General features: G+C 37.4%; 1 protein-coding gene and 1 pseudogene across 3 annotated transcripts in view; both read left to right on the forward strand.

Moving 5' to 3' along the window:
* Positions 1–13042, forward strand: part of LOC150104078 (small ribosomal subunit protein uS5 pseudogene) — a 39329-nt pseudogene extending 26287 nt beyond the window's left edge.
* The window catches only part of Neurl4 (neuralized E3 ubiquitin protein ligase 4), a 646806-nt gene that overhangs the window by 349797 nt on the left and 270161 nt on the right, over positions 1–26848 (forward strand). The gene's annotated exons all lie outside the window — the stretch shown is intronic.

A 26848-nucleotide genomic window follows, 5' to 3' on the forward strand; every position in this document is an offset into this window, starting at 1 on the left:
ATATCTTTTTCTCCTGTTTTCATGTCACCTTTATCATCTCTAACTCCTTTTACAGCACTCTTTCCTCCATTCCTAAGTTTCTTCAACAACCTCCAGAATATTTTGCCACCTTCTTGATATTTATTTTCTATATTCTTGCCAAAGTCCTCCCATGACTTTTGTTTATCTAGTTTTACACAGTGTTTAGCTTTTTTACATTTGTCTCTGTATTCTGTAAGAGTAAAAGCTGACTTATTTGCCAGGAACTTTTGATATGCTTTCTTCTTTTCCTTCACTGCCTCTTTAACTTCCTGTGTCCACCAGGGAGTTCTGATTTTTTTATCCTTGCACACAACCTCACCACAGCCTCTCTGGCAGAATCAATCAATGTTTTCTTCAGAGTTTGCCACTGAATCTCCAAGGTTTGATTCCTGTTCTCAAACTCTTTCATTTTCTTTTCAATAATCTTTCTGTATTTTAGTCTACAGTTCACATCTGAGAGCTGCTCAACTTTTATTCGCTTTAAAACTTTCTTACATGTTATTCTTTTCAATATGAAATTCAATTTTATCCTGCTCAAGACTAAATAGTGATCACTTCCAATTTCAAATCTCTGTACACTCTGGTGTCCTGCACCAGGGAGAAAACATCACTATCAACAATAACATAGTCAATGAGACTTTTCTTATTCCTAGTCTCTTCTCTCCATGTGAATTTGTGCACATTTTTATGTTGGAACATGGTGTTAGTAATAACCAGTCCATGTCCTGAGCAGAAATCCAACAGATATTTGCCATTATTATTAGCTTTGCTCTTTTCTCCAAATTTTCCCCAAATATTTTTGTATGTCTCACAATCATTTCCTACTCTGCTATTTAGATCCCCAACAAGGACCAACTTTTCCTTTTTCATTGTGTCAGCTGCTTTTTCTAAAGCGTCAAAAAATTCCTCCACTTCTACCTTAGTAGAACCTTCTGTGGGACCATAGGCACAAATAAGTCTCATTGTCCAGTTCCCCATTCTGATATTTGCCCAAATCACTCTACTTGAGACTGACTGCCATTCAAGAAGATTAGCATCGTATTTTGTGTTGAATATTATGACTACTCCTTCTTTTCCTTGATTGTCATTGCCTGAATATAACATTTTGTATTTATTGCTCAGAAAGACGTCACCAGTTTTGGTCTTTTTTGTTTCAGTCACTCCAATAATGCCGATCTGGTACTTATCTAATTCCTCAGCTAGCTCCATTTCTTTGCCATTCAGGCTTCTTATGTTGATAATACCAATCTTTAACTCTGGTGATGTTGAGTTGGGGTTTGTTTTCAGATTTGTTCCAGTAGCTGACTTTTCGCTGTTCGCCCTGGTTCCCTGGCGAAAACAACGGGGGCCTTGTTTAACCGGGCGACGCCCCAGCCGGCATGAAATTTTGTCATGTTGTACCATCATTTTTTTTATTTTGGTTTAACCAATAAGAATACAATTTGGTCGGCTAAATCCCAAATTGCCAGCCCATCCTTGTTCGTTCAGTATCAAAGTAGATACCCAACAGGGTGTACCACGAGAAGGTGAGGATTGGACATTAGGTCAGAAGCCCTGGTCGGTTCTCTGCATTCCTTTAAAGGCTATGTGGAGGTCTCCTCTCAGTTATACAGCTTTGACCCTTAAGCACCCCATATATATATATATATAGACCACTTAATTAAAGAAAGTGGTATTAAACCAAATATTGAAGTGAGAGTATCTCCTGTCTGCTGAGTATGTAACCAGGTGATGGATAGGAAAAAAATCCAGACTACTATCCATTGGATATCAAGGCAGCTCTAAGTACAATAAATAAAGGGCCATGAACTAGTGGTTGTGGGACTAGCAACTCCATATAAACTGTTGCCATTCACCAATCTTCATTAGGCCAGCGTTATGAATTATGGCCCAAACTTCCAAGATGAATCAGACAAGAATAAAATGGCCCTCATTCTCCCAAAGGCGATTGTTACTACTGTAGCAGACAGTTGAACATGATGGCAGAAGGTGCTAAGAATCCCTGTGTAACTATGCCATGCTGCCACTGGAAACTAGATCCTGGAACATTAAACTGTAAGGCACTCAGCAATGTAATACAGTTAACTGAACCAACAGAAGAACTAAAATAGAACATTCTTCGATAGTGTGAAGATAGACATAATGGAAAAGAAATTCTTCAATTAAAGAATGGAAACATACTAACTATAGAGACAAAGATTAGAAAAGAACAGCAGAAGAGTTTGGTTCTTGATCAACAAAAAATTGAAGCATAGTATTATGGAATTTGATATATATCTGATCAAATAGCAAGGGTTGTTATCCTGATCTCAAGATCATCCATGTGTGTGCACCAACAGCAAGTCATAACTGATAAAGAAATTGAATGCTTCAATAATAATGTATCACAACTCTACAAATAAAAGAAATTACCATTTCAAAATCATTATTGGGAACTTTAATGCCAAACTTGATACACAAGAATCAGATGAAAGTGAAAGCTTATGGGAAATTTTAGATATGGCACAAGAGATGATAGAACAGCAAGACTAACAGAATTCACTGAAAAAAAAAAAAATGTATAATGATTTTTTTTGTTGTAGTTTTTATGTAGTTTTTTTAGGAAAAACTACATAGAATTTGGACGTGGAAAAGTCCAAATAAGAGAACTAGTGAAATTGACTTTGTTCCTAGTAACAGAAAAACGTATTTCTTGCCTATTCTATTATCAGCATTGCAAGTGTCTATGATATGGCACACAGTAAGATTCAAATAAACTTTCAAAAAAAAAAAAAAGAAGAAAAATTATTTGAAGACCAAAACAAAACTTATATCTATAAACTTAATATAATTAAAAACATTAATAATTATATATAATTAAATAACATTAATAATTAAAAAAAAGGGTAAGGGAGCTTAAGGGTCAAAGCTATATAACCGAGAGGAGACCTCCACATAGCCTTTAAAGGAATGCGGAGAACCGACCAGGGCTTCTGACCTAATGTCCATGCCTCACCTTCTCGTAGTGAACCCTGTTGGGTATCTACTTGGATACTGAATGAACGAGGATGGGCTGGCAATTTGGGATTTAGCCGACCAAATTGTATTCTTATTGGTTAAACCAAAATAAAAAATGATGGTACAACATGACAAGGACCCCGTTGTTTTCGCCAGGGAACCAGGGTGAACAGCGAAAAGTCAGCTACTGGAACAAATCTGAAAACAAACCCCAACTCAACATCACCAGAGTTCAAGATCGGTACTATCAACGTAAGAAGCCTGAATGGCAAAGAAATGGAGCTAGCTGAGGAATTAGATAAGTACCAGATTGACATAATAGGGGTGACTGAAACAAAAAAGACAAAAACTGGTTAGATCTTTCTGAGTAATAAATACAAATTGTTATATTTCAGGCAATGACAATCAAGAAAAAGGAGGAGCAGCCATAGTATTCAACACAAAATACGAGGCTAATCTTCTTGAATGGCGCCCAGTCGCAAGTAGAGTAATGTGGGCAAATATGAGAATGGGGAACTGGACAATGAGACTTATTTGTGCCTATGGTCCCACAGAAGGTTCTACTAAGGTAGAAGTCGAGGAATTTTTTGAGGCTTTAGAAAAAGCAACTGACACAATTAAAAAGGAAAAGTTGGTCCTTGTTATGGATCTAAATAGCAGAGTAGGAAATGATTGTGAGACATACAAAAATATTTGGGGTAAATTGGGAGAAAAGAGCAAAGCTAATAATAATGGCAAATATCTGTTGGATTTCTGCTCAGGACATGGACTGGTTATTACTAACACCATGTTCCAACATAAAAATGTGCACAAATTCACATGGAGAGAAGAGACTAGGAATAAGAAAAGTCTCATTGACTATGTTATTGTTGATAGTGATGTTTTCTCCCTGGTGCAGGACACCAGAGTATTTGAAATTGGAAGCGATCACTATTTAGTCTTGAGCAGGATAAAATTGAATTTCATATTGAAAAGAATAACATGTAAGAAAGTTTTAAAGCGAATAAAAGTTGAGCAGCTCTCAGATGTGAACTGTAGACTAAAATACACAAATATTATTGAAGAAAAAATGAAAGAGTTTGAGAACAGGAATCAAACCTTGGAGATTCAGTGGCAAACTCTGAAGAAAACATTTATTGATTTTGCCAGAGAGGCATGTGGTGAGGTTGTGTGCAAGGATAAACAAAATCAGAACTCCCTGGTGGACACAGGAAGTTAAAGAGGCAGTGAGGGAAAAGAAGAAAGCATATCAAAAGTTCCTGTCAAATAAGTCAGCTTGTGCTCTTAGAGAATATAGAGACAAATGCAAGAATGCTAAACACTGTGTAAAACTAGCTAAACAAAAGTCATGGGAGGACTTTGGCAAGAATATAGAAAATAAATATCAAGGAGGTGGCAAAATATTCTGGAGGTTGTTGAAGAAGCTTAGGAATGGAGGAAAGAGTGTTGTAAAAGGAGTTAGAGATGATAAAGGTGACATGAAAACAGGAGAAAAAGATATCCTTGAAGTATGGAGTAATTACTTTGAAAAACTGCTAAATGAAACAAGCAGTGATGACAGCACAGTGGTAAAAAACACTGTCCAGGCATGCAGTCAGGAATACATATCCATACTTGAAGTAGAAAAAGCCATCAATAGCTTGAAATGGCAGCTGGAGTAGATGATGTTCGACCAGAAATGCTGAAGTATGGTGGTATAAGAGTCTTACAGTGGCTGCACTGCATAGTTCAGAAAACCTGGACAGAGGGACGAATTCCCGAAGATAGGAGTAGAGCTCTCATAGTACCCATATATAAAAAGGGAAATAAAACTGCATGTGAGAATTACAGAGGTATTTACCTACTGAGTGCTGAGTGTTCCTGGCAAAATCTATTCAAGTATACTTGAGAAACGGTTGAGAAGAATTGTGGAAGAAAAGCTTGGTGAAGAACAAGTTGGATTCAGGCCAAATAGAGGCTGTCAGGATCAGATCTTCACTTTTCCACAAATAGTTGAGAAAGCATGGGAATATAACAGAGATCTGTATTTAAGTTTTGTCGATTTGGAGAAGGCATATGACAAGGTGCCAAGAGAGAAGCTATTCAATACGCTGCAGTTATATGGTGTCAATGGGGCGTTATATCAAGCAATACTTAGTCTTTGTAAGTCAGCAGTTAGAATTGAAGGAAGTACAGGAAGATGGTTTAATGTTAAATCTGGTGTGAGACAAGGATGTACATTATCTGCTCTGTTATTCATTATCTATATGGATCACATTATGAAGGAAAGTGGTATTAAAAATTATATCAAAATTGGAGATGTTAATGTCAGCTCTTTGCTTTATGAGGCTGATGTTATACTTCTAAATAAATACGCTACAAGTCTGCAAGATTCTCTGAATAAATTGAATAGCTGTTGTAATAGATGTGGTATGAAGGTGTGCAATAAAATGACAAAGACAATGAAAATAGGCGGAATCATTGAAAATGTCAACTATGTTGTGAATGGAGAACCTGTGGAACAAGTAAAACATTTCAGCTACTTAGGCACGATTTTTACTGAAGATGGTAAATTAAATATAGAAATAGACAACAGAATCAGCAAAGCTGGTATGGTGGGAAGTTAATTGAATAAATTCATATGGAATAAGAGAGAAATTAGTCAAAACACTGAATTAGCTGCATACAAGACAGCATTCAAACCAGTTTTAACTTATGCATCTGAGAGCTGGGTTAGAAGTAAAACTCTTGACTAAAGACTAGAGACTGCAGATATGAGAGTCCTTAGAAAGATTAGGGGCATGAACAGATGCCGTGAATTGCAATATCATATTAAAAATGAGGATATTAGGAAAGAACTTGACATTGCTAGCATCCTGGAATGTGTTAGCAGAGCTAATCTCAGGTGGTATGGTCACTTAAAATAGAATGGGAAAGGAAAGATTAGCAAAACAAGTGTTCTCTGCAAGGTTGGCAGCAAAATGACCCAGAGGAAGACCAAGATATAGGTGGATTGATACGGTACAAAGTGTCTTAGACGATAGAAATATAAGATCTGATAATGTTGGAGTCTTGACAAGTAACAGACTGATTTGGAGGAAAATTGTAGATAGGAAGTTAGTAATGATGTAATTTTTTTCATGTAGTACTATCATATCCTGTACACCCCTTGAGGGTACATGGCAGGAATTTGATGATGATGAATTAAAAAAAAAAAAATATCAACTTGAATTAAACACTTCAAATTAGAATTCAACAGCAGATTTATGAATCTTAATATAGATTACAGCTGATTTCAGACAATAATGTCATTACAGTCTTACCCAGTTTTACAATGCTCACTGAAATAGCTGATCAAAACACAAAACAAGACAAAATTTATCAGGAAACAAAGTGAAATCAAAAACTGGAAGTATACTGAATGAAATTAATAATATGCTCTGCAAAATGATCAAAAAATGCATCAAAGAAGAAATATGGAAATGCAATTGTAAATTCATACTCTCATTGACTGAAGATAATAGTAAAAGCCAAACAATAGTTGATGAATGGCAAAAAATAAATAGTTGCAACTAAAACTATGCTCAGACGTTTGCTACAAGTGTTGTATATCAAAAAGAATTGAAGGATATTTACTCAGTATTATATAAGGACAAAACAATTGGAAAAGACAACTGAAGTGCCAGTAAGCCTACCAGAAGAAGTTATGTAAAGAATCCAAAGCATACAAAATGGGAATAAGGGAATAAAAAACATTTCCTATAACTTTTATTACAAGAGAAAGTGATTCCATCTTCTTCTGCAATTTTTATTGCAGAAGAGAATGGAATCAAAAGCTGAACTTCTATCAGCAAGCAAAGAGTGATCTACAAAATCTTGTCCAAAACATTTTACCCTATGGCTGAGAGAAGAGTGATTTAGCAAGAGCGTGAAAAAATGCTAGCATTATAAAACTATCAAAAAATCAGTGCATAGGCTTATGCATCTCTAGACCTTGTGTAGCCAAAAGCACTAGCAGATTTCAAAAGTGGCTTAATCTCATAGGACCATATTCAGATTATATAACAGATTATTGATGATCCAGATAATACCAACTCCTGTCTTGAATGTATGATTGTGAGAAACAACTTTTGCAAAATCATAATGCAGAAGTCATGTAAGGATCATCAAATCAACATACAATAATGCAACAGTAACAGTTCATTTTAATGGAAACATCTTCACTGTGGGTATACAGAGAGAGGGGTGTGGGACAGAGTGACAAAGTCTCTTTAAACCTATTCACAGCGTGTTTTGAAGAAATATTTAAACTTCTTGATTGGGAAGAAAAATATCTCAAGATAAACAAAAGTCACTTAACTGCTGTATCTGCAAAGCCTAATTAGTTTATCTTCAACTGTAGATGAAGAAATTATAGACCACTATCTATGAACCCAAATTGTAGCAGAACAGTTAGCTTAAAGAAAACCTAAAGACATAAATTCAGTAGCTCTGTACAACCAAAGAAAAAAAATCTGATAGTGCCTTTTATTCCCAAAGAGAGGAGCAGGTGAGCTCCTTCACCCCTAACTAATTTTTTGAAGATTGGTGGCTAGCCTATCTCCAATTTCAGCCATCACCACTAGCGATCTCGAAGCTAGCAATGATTCACTGCTTTCAGAGAGAGAGAGAGAGATTACACTAGACAAGTGCAGCCATTTTATAGTTCTAAATGCTAACAGGTTTGATTGCACATTAGTGATGTAGAAGAAATGGGTATGATATTTTTTTGGATGTGCACTTTAATGGATTTAGCATCGGGAGCCAGAAAAATTATTTACTAGGGAAAGTTGAGACCTACCATATTTACTTGAATATAACACACTTTTTTCCCAAAAATAAAAGTTAAAAAATCATGGTGTGAGATATATGCAGGGCTTTTTGGAAACTTAAGATTTTTCAGGAAAAAACTAAATTGATGTTTATAATTAAACCCTCGGTATTCATTAAAATTTATAACTGTTCACATTATTTATAAAATGAATGTATTTAAATTTTAATTATCAATGTTATTTATGGTGATTAACCGCTCACCTTCATCATGCGACGTATTTGAATCTTTAGCGACTATGCGTCTATAATTAAATTAAAACAAACAGTTTCGTTACTGCTTGTCCTTTTATCATTTAGGAATCATAAGATCACCATGATTTAAGAAAAACCGAAAATGGGTATGACTTAACAAGAATCTGCTATTCACTATCACTACTTCCGGTCTCACATAAGATTGGTGCGGTATTAGCAAAAGATCACACGACTCAACAACAAAGTCAAGCCGACAGTTGTTGAGTTGAAATGCTGATTCTCTTCAGCCAAATTCCAAAATATCTGAAACTTTCATAATAATATTCACTATCTTAAAGTTTTAAACATTTTTCGTGTGCGAGGTATATGCGAAACTTTTTAATTTCTTTTTTCGTAAAGTAAAATTAAGGGTGCAAGCGAGGATGAGTTAGATTCAAATAAGTATGGTAATTCGGAGAGTCAGAAAAGTTAGATCATCGTATGAGGAACAGTGAGAATGTGCAAATGTGATAACGATATAAACATCAGTAAGCATGGTTTATGAAACTGGTAAAGGGATGGACCTGTGCTCTTTGGATTTGGACTTTCTGAGTGTATGCTGACAAGAAAAAGTTGCTCAATTGTGCAAAGTAGACTATGGATATAAATACATGAAAAATTTAGAGGTAATATTACGTCTATACACAAATGCCACAGGAACTAAGGGGTCGAGTTTGTTTGCCTTGGAGAATACATTATGGCCTAAGATAGTTAGCATTAGTGAAACCTGATACTCAGAGTCAGATATAGTAACTGGGATCAAGCATTATTTTTAGGAAGGACAGAAAAGATAGTAAAGAAGGGAGGTACTACTAATGATATACGATGATTTGAGGCCAATTAGGAGAAACTCACAAAAGCAATAATGTTCTGTGGAGCAGTAAGTTTGAAGCTATCTTGTGTAAAGTGGAGATTACAGGATGAAACAAGTGGAGAAGCTTATGTGTTGGCAGTTCATGTTGAGTTTTTTAATATTGTGCAAATAACAGTTTAATTCACATTAAAAATGCCAAGAAATTATATTCTTGTTTAATCCTTTATCAGGTGCAAGTGAACAAAGTTTGCACATGAAGTATCTTCACAACTAGGCCACTTGTATATATATATATAAGTTAATGACTTCGCATTAATTGCCTTAGTATCCCATAATGCAAAGCAGTGCACATATCCTACATCTACATAAAGGTGTATAATGCTATATTATGGGAAGGGCCATTCCCAGACTGGTTTTGACCTTTATTCAAGTACTGTTAAGGTCCAGCACTGTAACAGTTTTTTTTTTTTTTTGAGGCGGGGGGGTTCTCTCTCCAAAAACTTTACGTCTCACTGAGTGACACAAAAGGATCACTCTTAAACTCATCAAAATAGCATCAGAGGCTCTACTCAGTGGCAGACAAAAACATATCAGCAAGCAGAGCCAGACCTAGAAGAGATACTGAGGTTTAAGTAATGCAGAAGTCATATATTTCCCATGTACAAGTAGTGAAAATGTGTAACACCTATTATTAAAATACTTGGGTTATAGTTAGTTGTTAAAAGGTTTTTTCACTTGGTTATAAATTAAATTAAAGATGCCAAGAAATTATATTCTTGTTTAATCCTTTATCCAAGTGTAAGCAAACAAAGTTTGCACATGGAAAATATATTCTATCTGCATTACTTCAACCTTGGTATCTGTTCTGGATCTAGTGCCTGCTGATGACATCTAAATAAAAGTCTAAACTGGTAGTGGCCCTTCCCAGCAGCAGCAGTTTTACTACATCAAAACCTCAACAATTACCAAAAATCTGGAAGACAGTCATTTTAAGATCGAATTAATATTTGTCAATCTCTCTCTCCTTATCCAGCAATAGATTTCTCCAATTAGAACTATAGTCCTTTGTGTTGTCTATAAGAACTTTAAACTGTTTCCACCATTCACTAATTGTGCTGTTTTGAAAGCTTGACAAATTGTTTGTACTATGAAGATGAGAACAGTGTGCTAAGGTTATTATTATTATTATTACTACTACTACTACTACGGGCGACTCCAAGGAGTCCTTAGACTCATCGAGGGAAGTCCTAAATATCATGTCCACACAACTATTTGACATTCTCACAGTATTTATCATACCTTGCCTTGAACTCATTCACTGTCATAGCACCCACAACAGACTCTGGCAGCTTATTCCACTCATTTACCACTCTAAAAGTAAAGAACCCAGCTCTAACACCCTTACTAACCACACTCTTGCCCAGCTTCCATAGATGTCCCCTAGTCCTTCCACCACCAGTCCTGATCTCAAAAATATCCTCTGAATTAATCCTTTAGAAACCCTTCAGCAATTTGAATGTCTCAATCATATCTCCTCTTTTCCACCTATCAACCAATTTCTGCAACCCACAAATCTTCAACCTGTTCTCATAAGGTTCATTCTATAGACCTGCTATCATCTTGGCCACTCACCTCTAGATCCTTTCATCCTCCTCCCCATCAAGAAGAAACCTAGGTGACCAAATCTGGGCATAGTAGTCAAGATAAGGTCTTATCAAGGCTCTGTACAGAGGAACAATAACTTGCTTATCTCGGCTCGTCAAAGTATTCTTCAGCAACCAAGTGATTTGATGAGCTGATTTAGCCACTGTTGCAGTGTGCCCCCTAAACTTCATCTCCCTATCCATCAACACTCCCAAGTCCCTGGCCTCATCAATCTCCTAGAGTACAGTTCCACCAATGTGGTATACTGCTGCTAATCTTTTCACCCCAAAATGCATAATCTTACATTTTGTCACATTAAATTGACATCCATTCTCCTTAGCCCAGACCTCCAATCTATCCAAATCATCCTGCAAGATTTTGACATCATCTGCATTCACTATTGCCCTACCCAACTTTGCTTCATCAGCAAACAAATGAACCGTTCCTCTTAGATCCTTCCCTATATCGTTAATGAACAAATTAAACAGCATTGGTCCAAGAGCAGAACCCTGCAGCACACCACTAGTTACAGGCCATCTTTTTGGACTCTACTCCTGAATAAACTACTCCCTGATATCTCTCCATCAACCACCCACCCATCCATCTCACCAACCCTTTATCCATTCCCATATGTTGCAGTTTACGGATTAAAATTCCATGTGGTATCCTGTCAAAGGCCTTAGCCAGGTCTAGCGGTATCACCATAAACCCATTACCCTTATCCAGTTCAGACATCACTGTGTTATAAAACTTGAGCAAGTTACTCAGGCATGATCACAAAGCCATGCTGTCCCCCATACACTATCTCATTTTCATCAATCCATTCCTGTATTTTTCCCTTGACTACTTTCTCCAAGACCTTGACAACAACTCCTGATATGCTGATCGGTCGGTAATTTGCAACAGTAGTCTTTGAACCTCCTTTATGCAGTGGAACTATTTTTCCCTCTTTCCACACCTTCAGGACTAAACCAGACCTGAGACTCAGATTAAACAACATGGTCAAGGACACTGATAATTCTTTAGCCACTTCACGTAAGACCCGTGCCGGTATACCATCCAATCGCACAGATGTATTCACATTAAGGTTCTGTAATAGATTATTCACCTCCACTTCATTCACTACAATTCCCGTATAAACTAATGGTTCCTTTATTCTTTCAATATCACCACCTGAATGATATACTCTTGCAAAGTGCTCACTCACTAGTTGATATAATTCCACTATATCAACTGATTCAGTGACCTCCTTGCCATCGGCATTCCTTAAAATCATTCTGCCGTGTACAGTTTTTCTTTTACTTGCAGCATATTGAAAGAACTATTTGGGATTCTCTTTAGTTTGCATAGCTAGTTTCCTTTCATAATCCGCTTTTGCTTTTCTTACCACACCCGTTACCCTTCTGGCCTGTGCTTTATACCGTTCGTGTGCCTGCAGGTCACCTTTCTCTTTAAATTCCCTCTGCAGTTGTTTCTTTTTTTGCAGCTCAAACTTAATGGTGTTATTCATCCATTTAACCCCTACTTGTTTTACTGTTCGGACCATAGGTATACAATCACCATAACCTCCTGCAAATGCTCCTTGACCACTTCCCATGCTCTATCGACATCCAGCCCTTGCAGTTTTACATGCCATGGCACTGAACCAAGCAATCTCCTAAGCTTGTCATACTTGCCAGAGCACGGTAATTCCACATTTACCCTGTCTTAATCGAAAATTCCACACCTTTAGCCACCTCCCAGGTGATCACTCTCACCAATAGGTGGCAACATGGTCATATTCATTACAGTCAAATTCTCAGATGCTATTACCAGGTCAAGCACTCTCAAACCTCTAGTATTTTATATTACATGCTGTCTCAGATAGTTATCCCTTAGTAACTGAATAAAATCCAGTTCCTTCCTCACATGTGTTCTCTTCTCCTTCCAGTTAATGTTACCATAGTTGAAATCCCCCATAAAAATTACCCTCCTTCCACTCATTTCATTAATTTGTTTATGCATACTATCTCCACCAGCTATTCCATCACCTGGTCTATAGCAGCACCCAACTGTATATTTTGTTCTGCTAGTCTCAATCTCACACCAAATAGCCTCAAATGAGCTCTTTTCACTATCCTGCGATACAACTTCTATTCTCCTTGGCTGCAGTTCATCAGCTATCATTATCAGAATTATCAGAATCTTTATGTTGAGGAATATTCTTTTTTATATATTTTTAAAAATTTTATATCATTCACATACAAGAGAGGTAGAGGATTCTTCAAGGACAAATGCAATTGGAGTAAAAGAGGAAGCAAACTGTCAGCAACTAAGTACACAAATATATTATTTATTTTCTTATTAGTGTCTTGTGAATTAAACCACTTTTTATAAACTTAATAGGATGAAATGGATGATTTGGATGTTGCTGCAGATTTGGCAGCTAAGTTGCTGAAAATGAAATGTGTCACTAAATTATCCTGGTGGCTACTAAATAAGTAATCATTATGGGTGACTTAAGTTATCTGAATATTGATTATGTAGGCAGAAATATGATAAAAATGAAAAAGAATTTATTGAACAGTGACGAGACAACTTTCGTAACCAGCATGTGAAAGAAGAAATTCAAGGTCAAAGATTTGATCACATCATCAGAAGGGGCTTCAGATAAGGGTGTAACTGTTTTGCCAATAGTTCGTGGTAGTGATCATGTGCTGGCTGTAATGACATGGATAGTAGCTAAGTTTATGAATGTTCCAGCTAAAATAGGTTACATGCTGAACTACAAAGCTGGAAAGAAATTAAACTGACACTGATGGTGTCAGTTACTGAATTATTATTATTATTATTTGACACCTCCAGGGAGTCCAAAGACTCATCGAGGGAGAGTGTGCCAACAGCATCGAACGATTGGTCCCCTTCCAAGTACTAACCACACTCAAACGTACTTAACTGAGCCATTAGTAGCAGAGGCTCTACCAATCGACTAACCTTTGCTGGCATGATGAATGGAAGGGATATCAGTAGTGCACGGGAAGCCTACAAAGATAGAGTATCCGAATGTAAGAGATCATAAGTGTAAGGCAATGTGGAAGGAACATCATGAGAATAAGGATGAGAGGAGTTATGAAATATGTAAACTGCATACAGAAAATTTACAAGTATTTTATGGAAAGATGTCAAAGTAAGCAAAGAAATTGTCTGTACAAGCTAAAGCTAACCCAAAAGAATTTTATTGTTATGCTGCAAGTAAAAGAAAGCGTAAATGTGGTAAATAACTTTGCTGAATATAGATGCAATTGTTCAAATAATGATTGCTCACGTCATCACTTCATTAAGACCTGTTAACCTGGCATGTGCGACATGTCACACAATGCTATCACTACATCAGATGAAGAGATAGAGGTGCATGAGGAGATTCTAGAACTGTTGCTTAACCTAGATAAGAATTCTACAATATGGACTGATGCGATATCAGCATGTGTGCTTAAGGAACATTTAGCCAAAGTGGCTAGGCCCATGACATGTTTGTATAACTTGAGTCTCAGCTCAAGATAGATTCCCTAGGAATGGAAAGAATGTATGACTGATTGTACAAGGAGTATAAAAACTGGTGTGTCTAACTACTGACCTATCACTATCTCTAGAGTGGTGGTGAAGATTTTATAAAACTTGGTAAGAACTCACATACAGAAATAGGATATCTGTTCTATGTAGCATATGGGTAAAAATACAAGAAATTACTAAGCAAAACTATATGACACATCACTGCATACATACCATGGAATGATTTAGGGAAACGTGCTGTTGCTCTTAACATTTCTACACCTTTTGATCATAAATTATATATTTAGTTTAATCCTTTATCCAAGTGTAAGCAAACAAAGTTTGCGCCTGAAGTATCTTCAGGATTGGGGAACTCGTGGCAAAGGTGGACTAAGTTCTCATCACTTTCCTTAGTATCCCATAATGCAAAGCACATCTCCTTGCAGACATGTATAATGCTATGTATTGGATAGTGACCCTTCCCATAATGCATAGCATTATACATGTCCGCAAGGAGATGTGTTTTGCATTATGGGATACTAATGAAAGAGATGAGAACTTAGTCCACCTTTGCAAGAGTTGCCCTAGTCCTGAAGATAATTCAGGTGCAAAACTTTGTTTGCTTACACTTGGATAAAAGATTAAACTAAATATATAATTTATAGTCTAACCAAGTGTAAAAAAACTTCCAACACCTTTTGATCATGTCTGCCTTCAAAGCCTGCTCATTAAATTGCTATCCTTTGGTCTACTTGCCACCCTTTGCAATTGGGTAGCTAGCTGACTTTTTAATTGTTCACTGCATGTCATGGTGGATGGCTCCTGCTCTGTGAGCTCCACTACCAATGCAGGAGTGCTTTGGTAGTGGATATGTTCAAGGGCAAACTTTGTTTGCGCTTGAAAATATCTTCAGGACTGAGGTAAGGTAGTGCAACACCAGGCAACTCCGAGCAAAGGTGGACCAGCTCTCATCACTCCTTGTCTCAGTATCTTTGTTTGCAAACTTCGTTTGCTTATACTTGGATAAAGGATTAAACTAAATTTATTATAGTCTAACCAAGTGCAAAATAAACTTCCAACATCTTTCTCTAAATCCAGAGTAATTCAATAATAAGCTGGTACACCTGTTGGCAACTCCTATAAGTAAATATGACCTCTCCTATTGCTTCTGCCTTAGTGTCTCCACGTTTGGGTCTGCCTCCTACTGACGAGACCTGAATAAAGGTTGAAACCAGTTTGGGTAGTGGCCCTTCCCTTAATGCATAGCAGTATACATCACCACAAGGAGATGTGCTTTGCATTATGGGAGATATGAGACAAGGAGTGATGAGAGCTTGGTCCACCTTTGCTCGGAGTTGCCTGATGTTGCACTACCTTACCTCAGTCCTGAAGATATTTTCAGGCACAAACTTTGTTTGCTTGGATAAAGGATTAAACTAAATTTATTATTGTGGTCTGAAAGGTTCTCGGCCTAACAATGAAAAACCAAATTAAAATTTCAAAATTATTTTTATTTATCAACATAATTGCCCTTAAGACTAATACGTTTATTCCAGCGAATCTCCAGCACCATTTATTTATCCTGTCCCTGTAGTGGTTCTCAGTAATATCTGCAAAATATTCCTTTACAGCTGTAATCACCTTTTGATTCGAAGAAAAACTCTGACCAGCGAGAAGAGTTTTAGTTTTGGGAAGAGATAGAAGTCAGAGGGAGCCAAATCTGGGGAATAGGGTGACTGTTCCAACAATTCATTGTGCAGATCCCTTAATTTTCCCATTGCCAAAAGTGGGCAGGTGCATTGTCCTGAAGAGGATTTTTTTTTTCTGCAAACCGGTTCTTTTCTCACAAATTTTTTTATTTATTCTAGTTAAAATATCAGAATAATATTCCCCAGTTATTGTTTTACCCTTTTCAAGAATAAACAAAATGCCTTTAGCATCCCAAAACACCGATGCCATGACCTTTCCTGCTGATAGAACCGATTTGGTCTTCTTTGGCTTCTGTTCACTGTTTTGACTGCTGTTTGGATTCTGGTGTGTAATGGTGAATTCAAGTCTCATCCATAGTAATAAATTGATGCACAAAAACAGTTTTATTCTTGTTACTTCAAGCACTGTTCAGAGATTTTCATGCGAGTGTGTGTTTGATCTGCTGTGAGCAAGCACGGCATCCATCTTTCACAAAGCTTTTTGACTCGCCGGTCATCCAATACCATGTCGTGTATTGATCAGTGATTTCTGATGTTGTTACACTTTTTGGACTTCCTTCATATGGATCATCTTCAAGGCTGATACGGCCACATTGAAACTCAGCTGCCGATTTTTTAATTGTCAAAAATGAAGGAGAAGAGTGCCCATAAACCTGTATGAACTTCGATTGGCTTTCTTTTGGTGTTAAACCTTCTTTTACAAAGAATTTTATGACCGCACAATACTCAATTTTATCCATTTCAAAAGGGATACAGACAACATTTTTGCTTCGGACAGCTGTATAAAACAAACTACTTGATAGAATGACTTGCAATTTCACTTGGATGCTTATGACAGATGTACCAACTTAGAAAAAAAAATCTTGCCGATAGTGTTGTCATCTGTGGTTGAGGCCGAGAACTTTTCAGACCACCCTCATATGTCTGGTTGACCGAGTGAATAGGGTATCTACTCTGCAACCAACACAATAGCCTATGGGTTTGAATGCCATTTCACATATGGACGTTTGTGAATGTCCTTAGGTGGTAGGTGAATTTTAGCCTTTTGCAATATCACTACCCTGTTTATTATAGAACTGAAGTGGCTTGAAAAATATTGTATGTTGGATCCCTGAAGCAGGTTTTCTAGATTATTTAACCCTTATTCTACCAAGTGCTAATACTGATGTTCTAAGTTAATGATCTTTGTGTGTGGGAGATGCAATTCAAATTAAAAAAAAAATACTATATGTCTTATTACAATATCATTAGGACCAAAATTCAACCTGATGTAACATGAGTTCTAAGTTCTGCCTCTTGTATTCTACATGACATTAAAACATTAAATCCATTTTTTTAAAATACAAAATGGATTTAATGTTTTAAATCCATTTCTAAACATTTCAAAAAGTTTTTGAAATGTTTTGAAATCCTCTTCCTCTTCTAAAAAACTGTTTTCTTTTTCTCCTACTCTGCCTTCTAAAGAAGTGTTTTTCTTCTTTTCCTCCTTGAACATCTATAGCTCATATTATTCAGCTGATGTCACAACTTTGGATTCAGATTTGGAATATAGCTGTTTCTTATTGCTTCAGCAATATATGAATTTTTTTTCAGTGGACTAACATGTTCCCTAGCAAATTCAGTATAATCAGACTAACATGGCAGAAGTGGAGGCTGACTTCTCCCTCAGATACCTTTGTAGAATGCATCATCCAGCTGATTTTACCAAGGGTGAATAGTTTGTTATTTGAAAGTTTTGTATAGGAAATGTTTTGAAAACGGGTCCCAGAAGTGCAGATTGTGTCAAAAGTGTGAGAGAGAATGAAATGGTACATGTGACAGACAATAAACACAAACATATGAGAATGGAGAATGTATGGATAAGAATAAGAGAGATCGGACAAAAGTGACCAAAATAAGAATGATTGCATAGAAGATCTGAAGAATGACAAGATGGTTGTAATGAGAGAGAGAGAGAGATAGTGGGCTTGTGCAGAATCTCTTACAAGACTTTCAGAATATTTCACCTTAGCTTTACTGCTTCAGGAAATGTGTGAATGGTAGCAAAGAGATAAAAAAAAAGGAAAGTATGACAAAGTGTGAGAAGGAGAATAAGGAGAGAATGTTGTTGGGTGATTCCATGGTAAAAGGTGTCAATGAGAATAATTTTCCTTGTGCACAGATGAGGGATGTCATTGAAGCTGTTAGAATGCAATGAAGTGAAAGAGGTAATTGTTTTGGTGTGTACAAATGATATGAAGGGTGGCAAGTATGGAATGAGAGAGGATATGAAAGCGTTATTAGAAGTGAAAAAAATAGCATGACTGTGTGAAACCTTAGAACACCATCTAACTTTCAATTGCTCTTGTATATGATGTTTTCTGATGGGCTATCCTAATGAAATAAAATATATGAATGTTTTTGGACATCTTCTATAAGCCTACCCATAACTGAATGGTTCATGTTTCATCTCTTCATGATCCCTCTCAAAAATCAGACATAATTCAAACTCTAAAAAAAGAATAAGCAATCACTATTTTAAAACTAAATACTTAAGGAATTGACAGCGTACACTAGAAATATAAATTAAATCAACTTTAATATATGCTTTCCGATATTTCGGCATCACCTAAAGTTGCCATCTTCATGGGAACTTAAGATAAAGACATGTGCACGCAAGTATTACATAACAGCAAACGAGAAACAAAGCGATGAAGCTATCGGTTTCCTAAAGTCCTGATGGTGCCCCCCTGCCGGGCTATATTAGGTATTCTTGGTCTTTGGGCTGAAGTTCCTCTGATATATGTTTCCCAAATTTGGGGCAGTCTCATGTATCGAAATTTGTTAAGGTTTGGCATGTTCCTAAGGGCTGAGGCTGATTCCATGAATAGTCTTTCATATTTGAATTTGCTGTGGTGTATTACTGTGGCGAGTATCCAGAGCATGGTTTACAAGCCCAGAGTGGCTGTACTGGTGAAATCGGATGTAGTCCTTGTGTTCTGAGATTCTGATATTTGCTGTCCTGCCTGTTTGGCCATAGTAGGACAATTTACAGCTGCAAGGGACCTGGTATATGCCAGGTAGGTCTAGGGGAAGTGGTTGGTCTTTAGTGGAGCGGATAAGGGATGCCAGTTTTCTATATGGTCTCTAACAATATTGGAAAGTATATATTAAAGTTGATTTAATTTATATTTCTAGTGTACGATGTCAATTCCTTAAGTATTTAGTTATCATGTTACCAGCGTATAAGTCTTTCTACAAGAATTACTATTTTAAAAGATGAAGACAAGCTAAAAGAGAAACTGTAGCCTCTTCTCTACCAGTTCATCTTTAAAAAATATTCTAGGAACACCATCCAGAAGATACTGTTTTCTAAAACTCTACCACCTTGTTCCAGGTGCCGGCCCGGATACGCTAACCACTTGGCAGGGCTGAGTGGTTAGCATATCCGCTCTCCAGCCAAAAGGCTGTGAGTTCGAATCCTGCTGTGGGCATGGATGTTTGTGATTGTCTGTGAAAAATACTAATGTTGGTGGGCAGTAGATGATGGTAGATGTAGTTCGTTGTAGTTGGTGGATTGAGTGATGGAGACAGAGAGTTGTAGAGCATGTGCCCTCCCTCGGTGAGTCTTTGGACTCCGTGGAGGTGTCAAGTAATAGTAATAATCATTATTCCCTTGTAAAGTAGCATATCCCACCAACATAAGGTTGAGAGGAGGAGGAGGAGAAGAAGAAGCCCTCCACCAAAATCTTAACATCTAGTACAGAGTCTCAGTTTCTATCCATCCTTACATTTGAAATCTCCCTATCAACATCACTGCTCTATTCAAGAATCATAATATCAGAATCCCTTACAAGTCTATTCAAGCTGTGCTTAGTTCCCTTAGATCTCGAAAAGACTTCAGCCCCCCCCCTGCTGCAAACATCTAGGTTATAGAATTCTTTATTCTTGTGGCCTGCCTTATGCAAGTTAGACAAGCAGATGCTTTGAAATAAGAAAAAAGAAATATCTCAGTTATGTACAAGGGCTGTTCGATAAGTCCTGCAAATTCTAAGAGATAGCATCACCAGTACATATCGAGGTTATTTTTAGTTGCTGGCAAACTGTTGGAGGATCACACACTAAGTTTCATTCAGATAAATCTATTACTCTGTGTTTGGCATTCATTTGAATCGATCAAGTACCATGATTTGTGAAAAATGGATGAGAAAGAATTTTGTGTAGTGATTAAACATTACTTTTTGAAAAGCAAAACGGCTCAGGAAACCAAAGCTAAGCTTGATAAACATTATGGTGAGTCTGCACCTTCGATTAGAACGGTTTATAAGTGATTTAGTAACTTTCGAAGTGGCCATATTAGCACAAGTGACGCTGAATGTTCTGGATACCATGTTGAGGTTGCTACTCCAGAAATTATTGAAAAAAATCCATAAAAAAATGTGATGGATGATATCAGAGTGAAATTACTAAGGCTGTGGGCATCTCAAATGACCACATACATAATATTTTACATGAACATTTACATATGAGAAAACTATCCGCAAGATGGGTGCCGCGTTGCTCACACTGGATCAAAAGTGTCAACATGTAAACTGTTGCAAGGACAGCTTGAAGCTATTTCAATGGAATCCAGAGGAATTTTTGTCGTTTCGTAACACTGGATGAAACATGGATTCATTGCTACCAGCTTGAGATCAAGGAACAATCAAAAGAATGGGTTGCAAGCAGGCAATCTGCACCATACAAAGCAAAAACTTCCTTCAGCAGGAAAGGTTATGGCCACCATCTTCTGGGATGCTCGTAGCATAATCTTCATAGACTTCTTGGAAAAGGGCAAAACAATTACCGGAGTGTATTATGCGTCTTTGCTGGATCACACACCTGGCGTAAGTCAACACCTGGGTAGTGTTGTACTACCCAGGTGTTGACTTACGCTTGGACTCGCCGATAGTTCTTCAGCATGAAACTCTTAGATTTCGATTTCCGAGTTTCCTATCTCCGGCTTTAAAATAATGAGGGATTTATTATCCCCTTAACTTAATTTACACCGCTGGAAAAAAATAGCCTCTTGGCTCTTTATCAAAGTCATCTCATTGATCTAAACTGTAGACTCCAAAAGGAAATAAATAGGAGAGTTCAACTTGCTGGGTTGCTTTCAGAAAATTGAAAAGCATTTTTCAAAACAATGATGTCCCACTCTGTTTTTAAATAATGAAATAAAGGAAAAACGACCACACTTGGTGAAAAAGAAGGTTCTTTTTCACTACAACAACTCACCCGCTCACTCTTCTGCAATTGTGACTGCAAAATTGTTTGATCTATGCTACGAAGTCCTTTCGCATTCCCTACGCTCCAGATTTGGCTCCCTCGGACTACTGTCTGTTTCCAAACATGAAAAAAAGTCTTCTGGTCCTGATGGCACCTCTCCAATTCTCAAACATTATGCTCCAGAGTTAACACCCATCCTATATCGTCTCTGCAATCTATATACATATTTGGAACTTATCCCAATGCACTAAAGCAGTCTCATATCGATCCTATTCTAAAAACGGGTGATAGAAGTCTACTGTCAAACTTCCGGTCAATTTCCACCACCTCCTCATTTCTCTCAAAAATGATAGAGAAAGTCATCAATAGCCAACTTCTCAACTACTTAAAGCCCCGGCAATTAATCAGTGACCACCACTATGGATTCTTCCATTCAAGATCAACAGCTGACCTCATAGCTTACATCACCCACCACTGGACACGTGCCATGGAAATGTTTGGAGAAACGTGTGCTCTCAGTGTTGACGTTTTCAAAGCTTTTGACTGTATGAGAGACCTGCTAAACAAGTTGCCATTGTTTGGTCTCCCTGCCAACTTTCTCACTGGTTGTTCTCTGTGAGTCATGGTAGATTGCTCTCTCTTTAAACTTCACTATTAATGCTTGAGTTCCTCTAGGCTCTGTCCTATCACCTACACTCTTTCTCCTGCTCATAAATGACCTACTCACAATCACTACTAATCCTATCCATACTTTTGTACTAGTGTTCTCCACCGATCCTACTTATTTGACAAACCATGCAGTACTGTGACATCACAGGCTACAAGATCATCTATAGCCAGTGTCTTAAACATTGATCTTCAACTATTCTTCAGTGGAGCGAAGACAGCCTTGTCATGTTCAATGCCACCAAAATACAATCTTGCCTTTTCTTTCACAAAAGAAAGCTCACCTACCCTTACCCTCAGTAATACACAAATCACCAGACAAGATCAGATCTTTCTGCTTGGACTAAGTTTACCTCCATTGTCTCCTGACATAAACACATCATGTCAGTGATGTGTTTATTTCAGGATGCAAGGAGGCTATGTCAATAGCCTCCTTACATCCAAAAAATTAGGCACTTTCTTTTGTTCAAGAGGCTATTTTACACCTAGCCACCCTCTTAACTGTATAAAATCCCAAATCCACACATACTTGGAATATTTCTCACATGTTTGGAATGGTGCACCTAAAACTTTCCTTAAAATCCTTGATGCTGTCCAGAGGCAAGCAATTAAGCTCATTGATGACCCCCCCCCCCTTGCTTTAGTTCACTTACTTACTTACTTCACTTTAACTTCTATCTCACAGATGCAATGTTTCAGAACTGTGTCTGTTCTACAGGTACTTCCATTGTTAATGCTCCAGTGAATTGGCAACCATCATTCCTCCACTTTCTGTTGCACCTGTTAATACAAGAGCAGTAGCTGCCCAGCATCCCTTTACTGTGCAACTGCAAACAGATGAAACTCCCTTCTCCTCATATATATATGTATGTATATAGTTGGCCGAGTGGTTAGCGTATTTGCTCTCCAGCCAAGAGGCTGCGGGTTCGAATCCCACGTAGGTATGGATGTTTGTGATTGCCCTCTCCCAATATGGACTGGGTCACCATGGGAATAGTAGACCCAAAACCTCCTGCAAAGGGAGAGGCCTTCACCCTGCAGTGGAGGGTGAAGGCCTCTTCACTTTCCACTGCAGGGTGAAGGGTGAAAAATATGCTGTTAATTTATATATACCGTATTTGCCAGCATATAAGATGCACCCCCGTTTTTGTACACATTTTTTAGGAAAAAAAATTTATCCAAGTTCTTATCATTTTCTCCGTTAAGGGTGGCCCGAAATGCCTCTCTGCAGCCCTCTTTCCATGTTCTTTAGCATATGCAATCACACGTGGCTTGTATGCAATATTGTAGCAATGCCGATGTTTTTCAGCCATAATTTGCCAAGAAATTTAAAGAAAATTTAACGGCAGAAATTTATCACCGTTCACAACAACCACGACAACAATTGGAAAGTTTAAATGAACAGGATGACAGCTGTGATCATCGATGACTGCACATGCGCATCCACTGAACCCTATGTAACTAGAATGCTCTTGCACACTGCAAAGAAGCAAGATAGAAATCACATAACTCGGAACAGAGAAAATTTCCAGAAATGAAAGTAATAAAAAACTGTGTATTGGCATATAAGACACATCCTGTTTTTCAGACCTTTTTTCAAAGAAAAAAGTGCATCTTATATGCTGGCAATTCTGGTGTGTGTGTGTGTGCGCATGTGTGTATATATATATATACACGTATATATAAAAGGCCACACAGTTACAATTCTCCCTCTTATGTGGGATGTTGAACAGAACATATACAGAAGTGATAATTTCTTGTGCTTTGCACTATACTAATGGGAATCATGTTCTCCTTCATGGACAGGCATCCATGTGAAAAAATAACCAAGCTTACTGGAATACTTTTTTCTGTCATGCAAAATTTAATGGCAAGACAGTTGGGCAAACACCTGTTGATGAAGGCATTCATGTATTTAATTTTCTTAAGTACCTGAATAATACAATCTGTATTATCCAGGTACCAACAACTACAGTTCTAAGGCATAATCTCAGTTTTAACTCTATCTAAAACCTTGCTTGGAATCCTGAGTGCCAAGCAACCATACAATACTATACAATGTCATCTCATTGAGTTAAGGGGATAATAAATCCCTCATTATTTTTTAAGCCGGATAGGAAACTCGGAGATCGAAATCTAAAAGTTTCATGCCGAAGAACTATTGGCGAGTCCAAGCGTAAGTCAACACCTGGGTAGTACAACACTAGGGTAACTCGGAGCAAAGGTGGAGCAAGATCCATCACTAGCGATTTATTATCACCTTAACTTATTTTATGCTGCCGGAAAAAAATAGCTTCTTGGCTCTTTATCGTAATAATAATAATATATGGGTACACTGGTCTGGCAATTCGTATAGTAAGGGTATATGTAAGTTCGGTTCACTTAACCTTGGTATTATCCAGGTCTACCTATGCACTGATGAGACCTCAATAAAGGTCGAAACCGGTCTGGGTAGTGACCTCTCCTCATAATGTAAAACAGTAATACATCTCCTAGGAGTTGCGTTTTACATTATGAGAAATTATTAAGGATAGTGATGGAGCTTGCTTCACCTTTGCTCCGAGTTGCCCTAGTGTTGTACTACCCAGGTGTTGACTTATGCTTGGACTCGCCGATAGTTCTTCAGCATGAAACTCTTAGATTTCGATCTCCGAGTTTCCTATCCGGCTTTAAAATAATGAGGGATTTATTATCCCCTTAACTTAATTTACGCCGCCGGAAAACAATAGCCTCTTGGCTCTTTATCGAAGTCATCTCATTGATCTAAACTGTAGACTCCAAAAGGAAATAAATAGGAGAGTTCAACTTGCTTTCAGAAAATTGAAAAGCATTTTTCAAAACAATGATGTCCCACTCTGTTTTTAAAGGAAGACATTTAACTGGTGTATACTTCCAGTCATCACATATGGTTGTGAAACTTGGTCGCTAACAAAAGCACTTGCAAATAAACTAACAACAACAACTCAAAGAAAAATGGAGAGGTTAATGCTAGGCATCACATTAAAAGATAAGAAGCAAAACACCTGGATAAGAAGCCAGACTCGCATCACTGACATCATTCTTCTCCATAAGCGACTAAAATGGAAATGGGCCGAACATCTATCCAGGAGAGAAGATGAGCGATGGACCACTATACTAACGAACTGGATTCCAAAAGAAGAGAAATGAGGCTGAGGACATCCTAAAAGAAGGTGGAGTAATAAAGTGTCAAATTTTGTTCCGAAAAATTGGTCAACTATTGCCATGAACAGAGAAAGGTGGAAAATACTGGAGGACTTCGTCCAGCAGTGGACAGAAAATGGCTGAAAAGAAGAAGAAGATACATTAAATCTCATAGCTAATCTACTGGCTGAAGCATTTCAGATACCTGAATTACCTCACAGATTTTCACTGATGAAAACATGAGCAATTTACTGTTTTTCATCTTGTATTTATCCTACTTCACCATTAATCTCTTATTGTGAGATTAGAATCATTAACAGATTGGAGGTACAACCTTTGAGAGCAGGTTGCACCTCCAAAATAAAAATGTAAAGCATTTTGCTTTATAAGCTCTCAGGTAAATTTTTGAAACTTTTCTTTCTATATTTGACTATAAAATATTCCTGGATTCATAATATCCCCCATTTTAATATCTTAGTTATGCCAAATTGCAGTCTTTTGGCCCTATTATTATTATGAGAGACCTCCAGGGAGTTAGAAACCACATAGGGAGGGAGGGATACTGCATACATCAGCTATCATACTTATTCTTCTTGAATTCATTCACACTGGTTGCACACACACACACACACAACATCCAATGGCAACCCATTCCAATCATACACCACCTTAAGAGAAAAACCTGGCCTCACCCCTTCTTAGTGGCATTCATTCTCAACTTCCAAGGATGCCCTCTTGTCCTTTCCTCACCCCTCCATAAAATGAAAAATTCCATCAACTGAAATCTTGTATGATCCTTTCAGAAATTTGTACATCTCAATCATATTGCCTCTCTTTCTCCTGTATACGTGTCTACAAATTCTCAATCTGTCTTCATAATCGGTATTCCACAATTCTGATATTTTTAACACTCTCCTTTGCACTCTCTCCACTGTATCAGAATCATAACAGAGACCAGATTTGTGCACAATAGTCCAAGTAAGGTCTTATCATCATCATCATCATATTCCTGCCATGTACCCTCAAGGGGTGTACAGGATATGATAGTACTACATGAAAAAAATTACATCATTACTAACTTCCTATCTACAATTTTCCTCCAAATCAGTCTGTTACTTGTCAAGACTCCAACATTATCAGATCTTATATTTCTATCGTCTAAGGCACTTTGTACCATATCAATCCACCCATATCTTGGTCTTCCTCTGGGTTGTTTTGCTGCCAACCTGGCAGAGAACACCTGTTTTCCTAGTCTTTCCTCGCCGATTCTGTTTAAGTGACCATACTACCTGAGATTAGCTCTGCTAATGCATTCCTGGATGCTGACAATGTCAAGTTCTTTCCTAATATCCTCATTTTTAATATGATATTGCCATCGATGCCATCTGTTCATGCCTATAATCTTTCTCAGGACTCTCATATCTGCAGTCTCTAGTCTTTGGTCAAGTGTTTTACTTCTGACCCATATCTCTCAGAGCCATAAGTTAAAACTGGTTTGAACACTGTCTTGTATACAGCTAATTTAGTGTTCCGACTAATTTCTCTCTTATTCCATATGAATTTATTCAATTGACTTCCCACCATACCAGCTTTGCTGATTCTGTTGTCTATTTCTATATTTAATTTACCATCTTCAGTAAAAATCGTGCCTAAGTAGCTGAAATGTTTTATTTGTTCCACAGGTTCTCCATTCACAACACAGTTGACATTTTCAATGATTCTGCCTATTTTCATTGCCTTTGTCTTTTTATTGCTCACCTTCATACCATATCTATTACAACAGCTATTCAATTTATTCAGAGAATCTTGCAGACTTGTAGCGGATTTATTTAGAAGTATAACATCGTCTTCATAAAGCAAAGAGCTGACATTAACATCTCCAATTTTGATATCATTTTTAATACACTTTCCTTCATAATGTGATCCATATAGATAATGAATAACAGAGGAGATAATGTACATCCTTGTCTCACACCAG

Source organism: Typopeltis vanoorti, chromosome 8, assembly GCF_054136105.1.
Source record: "Typopeltis vanoorti isolate ZY-2024b chromosome 8, IOZ_Tvanoo_1.0, whole genome shotgun sequence".
Lineage (NCBI taxonomy): Eukaryota > Metazoa > Arthropoda > Arachnida > Uropygi > Thelyphonidae > Typopeltis > Typopeltis vanoorti.